General features: G+C 45.9%; 1 non-coding gene across 1 annotated transcript; it reads right to left on the reverse strand.

The window, feature by feature from the left end:
- Positions 1 to 9,094: 9,094 nt before the first annotated feature.
- On the reverse strand, positions 9,095 to 9,200 carry LOC140378352 (U6 spliceosomal RNA). The gene has a single exon (XR_011930202.1). It is a non-coding gene; the product is annotated as a U6 spliceosomal RNA (small nuclear RNA).
- Between the last annotated feature and the right edge of the window lie 800 nt (positions 9,201 to 10,000).

Genomic DNA, 10,000 nt, shown 5'->3' on the forward strand with positions numbered 1-10,000 from the left:
AATACCACTCTTTTGATTATCTTAAACCCCTGTTTAATATCATATCATCAATCAATTACCAATCAGAGAAAATATTAATTAATAATTAATAACACAACAAAAAATGAATAATAACAATAATTAGATAAATTATCAAAAAAAAATATTAATAAAAAATGACCAATTTAATGATTAAAAACACTAATTAATAAAATTGAACCCTTGAAATTAGAAATAAAATAATAATCAAAATAATAATAATAATAATAATAATAAAAAATAGATAAAATTATTTATATTAATAAAGTTAACCCCAGCTCCCCCGTCCCGAGACCCCCTCCACCGGCCAGGAAAAAACTACCAAACCTCTTTGGGATAAAAGTAGAAAACCTGAGTAGGAGAAAACTACAAAACCACTTTGGGATAAAAGTAGAAACCTGGAGGAATTCCCCTGTGAATGGGGCTCAGGACGGACAGGCTGATGCTGACTTCTGGAAGGAAAAAAAAATGCTCGATTAATTTCATCAAAATAAAGATTTCAGTCTATCTCTTGTCTTAATTTAAGTCATTACAATTTCCCTTTGAATCAGTGATTTTAAAAACAGTTTAAACGAAATTAATAAAACTGTTAAAGTTTTATTTGCCTCCGCTCTTGTTTATGCCGTTACTGGCTTAAGGTCTCATTCCCTTGATGATTGAATCATCATCTGAATCACTAATGTAGCCTGTGTCTTGCTTAGACGCGTCTCTATCTGGCCCTGGAACCTGAACAGACACATATTGAGCAGAAACCATTTTACCAATCACTTTGAACAAACATGGGAGAACACAAGAAAACAGAATCAAGATTACCCCTACAATAATGCCAAAATTTATGAGCACGTCACGCCAGGAAGTAAGAGCCCATCCTAACACAGAAAAAGGGTGAGTGGCAGTGACAGTTTCAGATTCCATGAGATTACGGAGTCTGGTCAAATTTGCGAGTCCCTGTTGGATCGCACCCCCATCCTCATCATTAGCAGGAATGTAGGTACAGCAGCTCCCTCTTAGTAAAGTGCACACCCCCCCACTGGAGGCTGTTATCTGATCCAGCACAATACGATTTTGAAGTGCTACTGCGCGAAGTGCATGCATCTCCTCTCTCTCTGCCTCAAAAGTAGCTAATGTTGTGTTTATAAAAGCAGTAAATCTATAGCTAAGAGTCTCCATACGCAACATCAATTTACCCACTCCCACACTTGGGAACAATGCAAATAGGACCTTTTCCCCCGTAGTCCAAATTTTATGGTCATCTGGCACGTCAGACCCCCAAACAGCGTCATGAGATGCCAGATCCCTTTGTGTCCTGGGTGTGTGATGTGGTATGCTGGATATTATGTATGAATGATCTGAAGGAATCACAGCTGCGCATCGGCCAACCCATCCCGCCGGAAGACATTCATACATGTAATATCCACAAAGAAACATGTACCCCTCTTTTGGAACGGTCCCTAAAATGTCTGGAACAGTGTAGTAAGGTGCACATGTGGTTTTGGGGCCCGCCTGAGAATTATTCAGGTGGGTGCTCAAGTGGGTGTTGTTCACCAGATAAGTGCACGGGACATACACTGTGGAACAATATAAATCAGGGATTTGCCCTACATGGAGTGGTTTAAGTTCAGATCCTGGACCGATAGATAAGGTGGATGCAATAGTCTGTGCAAAGCATGTAAATTTAGAGCCAGGTCGAATGTGGACTGGTCCAAAAAGCGGCCCTAGTTTTACATTTTTAGGAGCTCTGATGTGAATCTGAGGTCGGAACTTAATCTTGCGTGGGAGAAGAGGAATCACCGCTCTCCACGCAGACCAAACTATCCTACTCAGAAGTTTAACATTATCTCTAGAAATTAGAGTGCCAGGTAACATGTTGGATAAATTAGGCACAGGGAGAGGGAGCACGTGTGGCGAGTTGGTTGCCATGGGCATGTGTGTACATACATAACAATCTCTCCGCTTGTGACTGTCGGCTACATATTTAGCATATCGATACCAATAGTTTAGTGTATAGACGGTGGAATGGTTATAAGTGTCTGTGAGAGACTCGATCTTGGATGTGTCGTCATAGTGCAGTGTACGAGTGTTACGGTCTACCCTGTTTTCTCTGTGGGGCCACATCCAGCTAGGCAGAGTGATAAACCATATTATTCCCAACGCCAGAACTATTGACAGACCCAGTGCATAAATCATTATTCTATAGTTCAGCAACCTGATGTTGAGCTCGACCTTTCTGTCGGTCAGATACCATTTAGAGCTCTGATGCTCCGGGGGACTCCTCCCCCCAGGAGGAGCCGGCTGAGCCTCAGGAATCATGAAGACGATGAAGACAGTATTTGTGTAGATATTACCAGATGATGCAGAAGAACGTGGAGCTTTAAACCGCGCCGGGTCTTGGCAACGTGCCCCGTGCTCGGAGCACTCGATCAGTGGGCTCTGGTGCCTTTCGAGGTTTACGACCTGCTCGGACCCCGACTTTCTCGAACTTGAGATCGTTGCAAAAAGGTCCCACGACGTCCTCAGTGGTTGCCCCTGGTGTCCGACCCACGAGTGGACCGACACCCGCGTTGTCGTTGATCTCCGCAGGTGTGCTGAAGATGGCTCGGCAGTGAGATGCGTGAACCCAGGTGCCCCGTTCTGCGACTTTCACTGCGGTGTGAGTGATGAGGAGGACCTGGACCGGGCCAATCCACCTTTTGGAACACCACCTTTTCCTCCTCGGCTCTCGGATCAAGATCCAGTCACCTGGTTTGAAGTTGTGGAGGACAGCTTCTGCTGCCTTTGGGAGAGCGGCTTTCACCTGTGCAGAAATTGAGGACAACCGGTCTTCCAATTCTATACAGTAAGCTAGCATTGAGTCGTCGCGTCCATGTGAGATCAGCGCCATCTGCCTGAAAAAATGTTTAGGTAAACGGATTTTTTGTTAGGCTCAACCCAAATGCCATCACACTTCTCAGCCCCCGCCTTCTTCCACACAGAGATTTCCTCTGACGTGGAGAATTCCTGCATGGTTGATAAGGACTCTGGAAGAGAAGTGTTATTAGACACAAAACATTCATTTTGCTCTTGTCTGCAGAGATAAGATGCGGCCTTGGCTGCCTTGTCCGCTCTGCTGTTTCCCTGTGAAATTGGGTCAGTTCTGTTAGTATGAGCTTGACATTTGCATATAGCAATATCAGATGGGAGCAAGATCGCCGTCAGGAGTTCCCCAACTTGCGTGCAGTTCAGAATAGGCTTACCATCCGATTTCAAAAAGTTCCTGTGTCGCCACAACCCCGCCCAGTCGTGGCATACACCAAACGCATAGCGAGAGTCTGTGAAAATTGTGACGGACTGACCCTTCGCCAATGTGCATGCGACTGTCAGAGCCACCAATTCTGCAGTCTGTGCAGAGAAATGAGAGGGCAGTGGGCCTGAGGCCGCCACATCCCACTCAGAGCATACTGCAAAGCCAACACGGTTCTGTCCCGTGTTGGTGTCTCGAGATGCTGATCCATCTACATAAAAAACCAAGTCAGAGTTAGCAAGTGGCTCCTCTTTCAGATCCGGTCTCGGGGTGCACACCTGTTCGATTGTAGAAATGCAACAGTGAGCTTCGCCCTCTTCAGGGGTGGGCAAGAGGGTGGCAGGGTTAAGCTGTGTGCATCGTTTTACTGTGACGTTAGGTAATTCAAGCAAAACTGTGTTGTACCTGAGCCATCGGGAAGCAGAAAGATGCGAAGTTTTCTGTTCCAGCAGGATCAGAGAGACAGCATGTGGCACAAGCAGTGTTAGCTCAGCATAGCCCACCAGATCACGCGAGGCCAAGACTGCTTTTTCAGCAGCCGCCACCGCGCGTAGACATCGTGGCATGCCGGCTGCAACGGGGTCCAGCTTAGCAGAGAAAAAAGCCACAGGTCGCAGGGAGCCCCCGTGCGCCTGTAAGAGGACAGAAGTCATGCAGCCGTTGCGTTCGTCAACAGTCTGTGTGAAAGGTCTTGTTGGGTCAGGTAACCCCAGAGTTGGAGGCTTCTGTAAAGCCATTTTCAACTCACAGAAAGCTTTGTCTGCTTCCTCTGTCCATGTCAGTTTGTCATTAGTCCTAAGGCCTTTTCCATGGATTAGTGCACCTAAAGGAGACTCCATTACAGAATAATTTGGAATGAACTGTCGACAATATGAACACATTCCTAGAAATGACATCAATTGTTTCTTAGTTATTGGTTTCGGAATATTCTGAATGGCTGAAACGCGCTTCGTCGTAATGCTTTTGCCATTTTTAGATATCACATGACCCAGAAATATTACTTCCTTTTTAACATATTGCAATTTTGAGAGACTGGCCTTGTGGCCTTCTGCATGCAAATGTTTGAGTAAGGTCACCGTATCTTGTTTACATTGGTCCTCGGTTTGCGAGCACAACAATATGTCATCCACATATTGTAGCAGGCAGCTACCTGGTGCCAGTCGCAAGGGAGCCAATGAATCTCGCAGCGCTGCATTGTACCATGTTGGAGAATGCACGAACCCCTGACACAGCCGTGTCAGAGTCCAGAGTCGATTCTGAAACTCCAAAGCAAACCAAAACTGCGAATCCTGGTGAACGGGGACAGAGAAAAAAGCATTAGCTAGATCCACAACTGTGAAATATTTTGCCTCTGGAGGAATCTGAGATAAGATAGTGTATGGGTTTGGCACCACAGCAACGACAGGTTGAACAGCTTCGTTCACTGCTTTCAAATCGTTTGTAAACCTCCATTTCTCTGGTACCCCAGGTTCGCTTTGTTTTTTAACCGGAAATATGGGGCTCCGTACCCCCCCAGATTTACAAGGAACTATTACTCCCGCCTCCCTCAGGGCTTCAAACACCGGAGTAATACCTTCAACCGCCTCTGGGCGCAGAGGATATTGTGGTCTACAGGGGCGAGCGTCAGATTTCGGGGTGATCACCACGGGCTGACAACCTCGAATCAGGCCGACATCAGTTGGACTCTTAGCCCACAGGTCAACCCCCACCTCTCTTAGTTCTGGTATCGCCTCTGCCCCCGCCTGAGATAAAAAACAATCCGCTCCCGGAGCAGCGTATCTCTTATCAGTGGAAACACAGCGAAAGGAATGCAGAGACGACTGTAAACACACCCACCATGCGTCCGAAGACCGTGAAAATGTCACATTAGAGTTTGGAACACTATCCCAGTCCTCTGCTATAAAACACTGATGGACAAAATCCTGTACCTCCCCCCAATTAGCATTCTTTGGTTTTGATAATGCTACGTACAGATTCGAGTTTGACAGGCTAAAGTTTTTAAGTGAATCGGGGAGTGACACGGAGACAACAGAAAAGTCTCTACCCCAGAATAAAGATTCAGTCTTTAAAAAGTCCTCACAGCATTCATTCCAACAAGCATCAAAATCACATTTTATTTCTGTTGCATCTGTGGGCAAACAAAACGAGCACTGCAATTCTCTCACATCCTTGAAGTCAACATTCTCATTGTGTGTCACTTTCTCATAGGCTAATGAAATTAACTGAATTGAGGAATTTGGGGACAATTTCCAAAAATAGTCATATTCAGGAGCCTCTGTACGCTCTGCCAGAAAATTTAAACCATGTACCAATTCTCTGTTATTTGTGACCTGCAGGCCGTCTGATGTGGAGATAAGGCAAATTCCTAATCGACACATCAGATCCCGTCCTATCAAGTTCACTGGACACAAAGGGGAATAGAGAAATGAATGTTTGAACGAGTGACCACCGACATCAAAACATTTTAAAGGAGATGTGAAATGCTCCTTCGTTGTCTCCCCAGAAGCTGATAATGAAAATGTGTAACGACCCCCCAGCCGAGGTTTTTCCGTTAGTGCAGAACATTTAATCACTGAATTTGTAGCCCCTGAATCCACCAAAAAATCAATTTTTTCCCCGTTAACGTTCAATTGGTACTCTGGAAATTTAGCTTTAGCTTGACTAATTTTAGAATAGGTACCCTCCGGTACCACTGCACATGCCTCAAGATAGGTGATTGCGTGTGTGAGTTGTGCCAGGTGCATGTTACCCTCTTGCAGGTGTTGTTGTGGGTGTTGTTCCGGTGCGTGTGTCGTTGAGCCAGTCGTCTCTGCTGCGTGCTCGGACCTGTCCCCTTCCGCCCCCGCCAGTCAATCCGACCCCCCATAATGTCCAGGAGCTGGAAGAGCTAAACATGGTTGAGTGGGCAGAGCTTGTTGTGATCTGAGTCCATGATTGGCCATGGGCAGTTGTCCGTTAGCATAGTAAGGTCCAGGCTGCATAGTGGGGAGAAAATGTGGTCTGGGTACGTGGGGGGTCGGTGCGTGATTTGCTGTGGGAAGTTGATCGTTAACATAAGGTCCGGGCTGCTGTAGTGCAGCTGTGCAATCTCTGGCAAAGTGTCCGAACTGTCCACATGTGAAACACGCCCCCCTACGTTGTTCTTGTCTCCCACGCCCACGCCCACGGCCGCGTTGGTGATGCCCATCTGGTCTACCGGAAAAAAGTGTCAGTGTGGCCTCGTGTTGTTCCGTAGCCCGTTTCTCTTCCTTTTTTTTTTGTGTCTTTGAGATAAGCTTTTGCGCATGACGTGCATATCTGCGCAGGTCATCGAGCTTGGGCTGGTCAAGTCCACCAATATACAACTTTTCCACTTTGGCAAAAATGTCTGGAAGGATGCCAGGGCAGAGGGCCCGACAAAGGCTTTCTTCATATGCTGAGCCCGGTGTGTCTACCATGCCACTCTTTTCTTTATACAGAACGGAGAATCTATGAAAATAGTCGTCTGTGGTCTCGTCTGGCTTTTGTTTACACCCCAGGAGGGCTTCAGGGTCATATTTGATTGGGAAGGCCTCAGTGATGGCCGTATTCAGCCCCTTTATAGCCGCAATGTATCCCACATTGTGTTCATAGACTGGTTTGTCGGCCCGCATGTCATTAGGTGGAATGGCTCCTTTAATTTTTGCAAAATCGCTAGTCCTCAGAGCAGATAGTAAAATTTTTCTACATTCTAACCCGGAAGGTCTTAGCTCTTGGCAAAATTCTTCGAATTCTCTAGCAAATGTAGTCCCATTGGGCACTGGGTCAGGCAGGGCTTTGGAGTTGGCCAGGACCTCTTCTGGGCTCCAGGGTCTATAAACAAACATCTGTCCCTCCGGGCCTGCCACCTCCACCATTGGCAAGGACACGTGTGGTCCAATATCTTGTCCTGTCCGTAGAAGGTTAGTCCAGTCCTTTTCTACTTGAGCAGGTTTGGGTTTTTTGTATTTTACTTGCGTTGGCTCGATGCCCCCTGTGGCTCCGTCCTCCTCGAGTTCTGGTGGTGGGTTTGGGTGGGGTCGACCGCTGGGGTAGGCGTCCAGGTCGGTGTCGAGCAGCGCCGCAGAAAGACCGGTCAAATCTGGATAAAGAGAAGGCATAGACGAAGTGATCCGTTCTCCCAGTTGTGGCGGTGTGAGTGTGAGTGCGTGTGTGCGTGGGCGCGCACCAGCCGTGTGTGTGCTGGTGTCTGCTATGAGATAAGGGTTGGCAGCAGTATGTGAATATTGCGGCGGTTTTCGACTCTCTCCTTCTTCCTCACATTCAACCTTCACAGTCAATTGTTTACATAGTCTCTTTCGCTCACGTGACTCAGCTTCCGTCTCCCACACTTTTACCCACTTCTCGTGTTTCCGCACCCACTTAACCGATTCACTTGATACTTTTTTAGATTTTAACAGCTTCTCTTGTGCTTCCTCTAAGTTTGTTTTAAGTTTTGCAATTTGACTCATGCTTAAAGACCCTCCCACTGGGAACCCATATTTTTCAGTCCAAATCGGCAGGCATTCTAAACACTCCGCCCCATACTTGTTTGACATTATCAACATTACTGGTGTCTCAGGAATTTTTACACACTTCGATTGATTTTTCCCCATTTTGTAACCGTACGTTAAGTCAAAATCACACGTCTGTGTTATGCTAAATCGTACCTTCCACTCTTCTTTAGTCTAGGGTCCACCACTCGCTAAGACTATTTTTACCCCAGGCAAAACTAGACTACAAGACAATTTTTAAATTGCTTTAGCTAGTGAAATAAGTGGGCTCTTCTCTGCAGTGGCCTTCTGCCGACTGATTATGGTTATCTCGAGTGTGTTATAAAAACAAACAATGTCCTCCTATAGACACCAGTAAATGTAACTTTAGCAAAATATCACAAGAAATATTCAAAAACAGATCCGAGAGTAAAACAAAGTACCAAAAATTTTTTTTACAAAAACAGATTAATACCCTATGATTCGACCTAGTTGAGAGAGACAAAAAAAAGACTCACCGCGGTGGTTGTTTTCGAATCCGAACGTCGGCGCTCCCCTCCTCCGGGCCGGTGACGCAGGCCTCCCGTCTCAAACCGTGGAGAGTGGAGGCTGGAATGTGGTGTTCCAGGTGGCCAGCCCTGCTTCACACGAACCCCGAAAAGATGGACCGCCGCCGAAGGATCCTGTTCGTGACGCCAAATTGTTACGGCAGTTTCCTGTAAACAATGATCAAGTAAAGAGTAACCAGGCAATAACTTGAAGCAGAAACAGAGTCTCTCGGTCTCTCTCAAAAGGTGGAAGTTTATTCACGTGCACAGTGGATAAACACCCTCACTTTCCCTAAGACAAGTTCGTTCTGTCCCTACCTAACTTTACAAGTTACAAAGTACACCTTTTATAGGTGGTAACAAACATAACATAATCACAACCCAAATCAGCTCAAAAAGAGATAGACCAGACTATCACGTCCGTGACGGTTCCAGCTCTCTCTTCAGAGGTTTAATCAAAGACCATTTCCACACTGAATCCGGTCCTGACGCATTAATTGATGATTAAGAGGCGCCGGACAGTAGATATTCAGTATAATCAGGACCTCATATTCTTATCCCATCTGCACACAGGAGAACAACAAAGATATTAATTCCGTGACATGTCATGGCCTAAAACAACATTAGAATGACATGACATGACCCATTTTCTGCCATTACACATCCTGACGGTGTGAGTGCTTAGCTTTGCCCTTTCCGACGCAGACAAGAGCCCCGACCATGAAAACCTTGATTTTGCTGACAATGCAGCGGCATGATAAAATGAGGAACGCTTCACGAATTTGCGTGTCATCCTTGCGCAGGGGCCATGCTAATCTTCTCTGTATCGTTCCAATTTTAGTATATGTGTTAGCGAACTAACACAATAGTGCCTGGTTGCAACCACGCCTTTATAGCGCTCTTAAAATCCTGCTCCTGCAGTCATGGTGTTATAGCCGCAAGAAAGTGCAACACGCGTGGGTTGGAATCCCATCCTCGTCGTAGCACTAGGTTTTGCTTCCCACTTTGCACATATGCATAGCCTGGTGTTGGTACCTATCTCACTTCCCTCAATCTTGTGAGCCCAACCCTGCAGTCACAGCGTCATCCAGTTGCCAAACTTTACTCCGAGCGCTTCATCTGGTTGGAGACAAAAATATTTTGTGCAACGTTACCCAATCTGTCTTTCCTTAATTTGGTTTAATGTACAAGATTATATGCCGTATATTGCAAATTATACGTTATAGACGAGCTCTCTGCATCAAGAAAAAATAATCCGGGGCTGTATATCCATTCCATTTCAGTTCATTTCATTTCATTTCATTTCATTTCATCTCTTATCTTTTCTTATCTTTTCTTTTCAGCTCCTGTTATAGCCATGTCCGAGGGCAAAATGCGTCCGTAAATGTGGTTGAAGGAAAAAAAATAAAAAATAGATGGCCATACAAATGCGCCTTGTGCGCATTGGTGGTTCAGTGGTATCATGCAGGAGGCCCACATGTGCATTGCCTGGTGTGGGTACCTTATCTCACTTTCCTCATCTCATCTCATCTCATCCAAAAAAAAAAAAAAAATGGCCGAACAAATGCTCTATGTGTGCATTGGTGGTTCAGTGGTAGAATTCCTGCTTGCCATGCAGGAGGCCTGGGTTCGATTCCCGGCTAATGCAGCAGAGCTTTTGAGAA

The sequence above is a fragment of the Eucyclogobius newberryi genome, unplaced genomic scaffold, assembly GCF_026437365.1.
Source record: "Eucyclogobius newberryi isolate DKJ021-1_F unplaced genomic scaffold, fEucNew1.0.hap1 SCAF_4, whole genome shotgun sequence".
Taxonomy (NCBI): domain Eukaryota; kingdom Metazoa; phylum Chordata; class Actinopteri; order Gobiiformes; family Gobiidae; genus Eucyclogobius; species Eucyclogobius newberryi.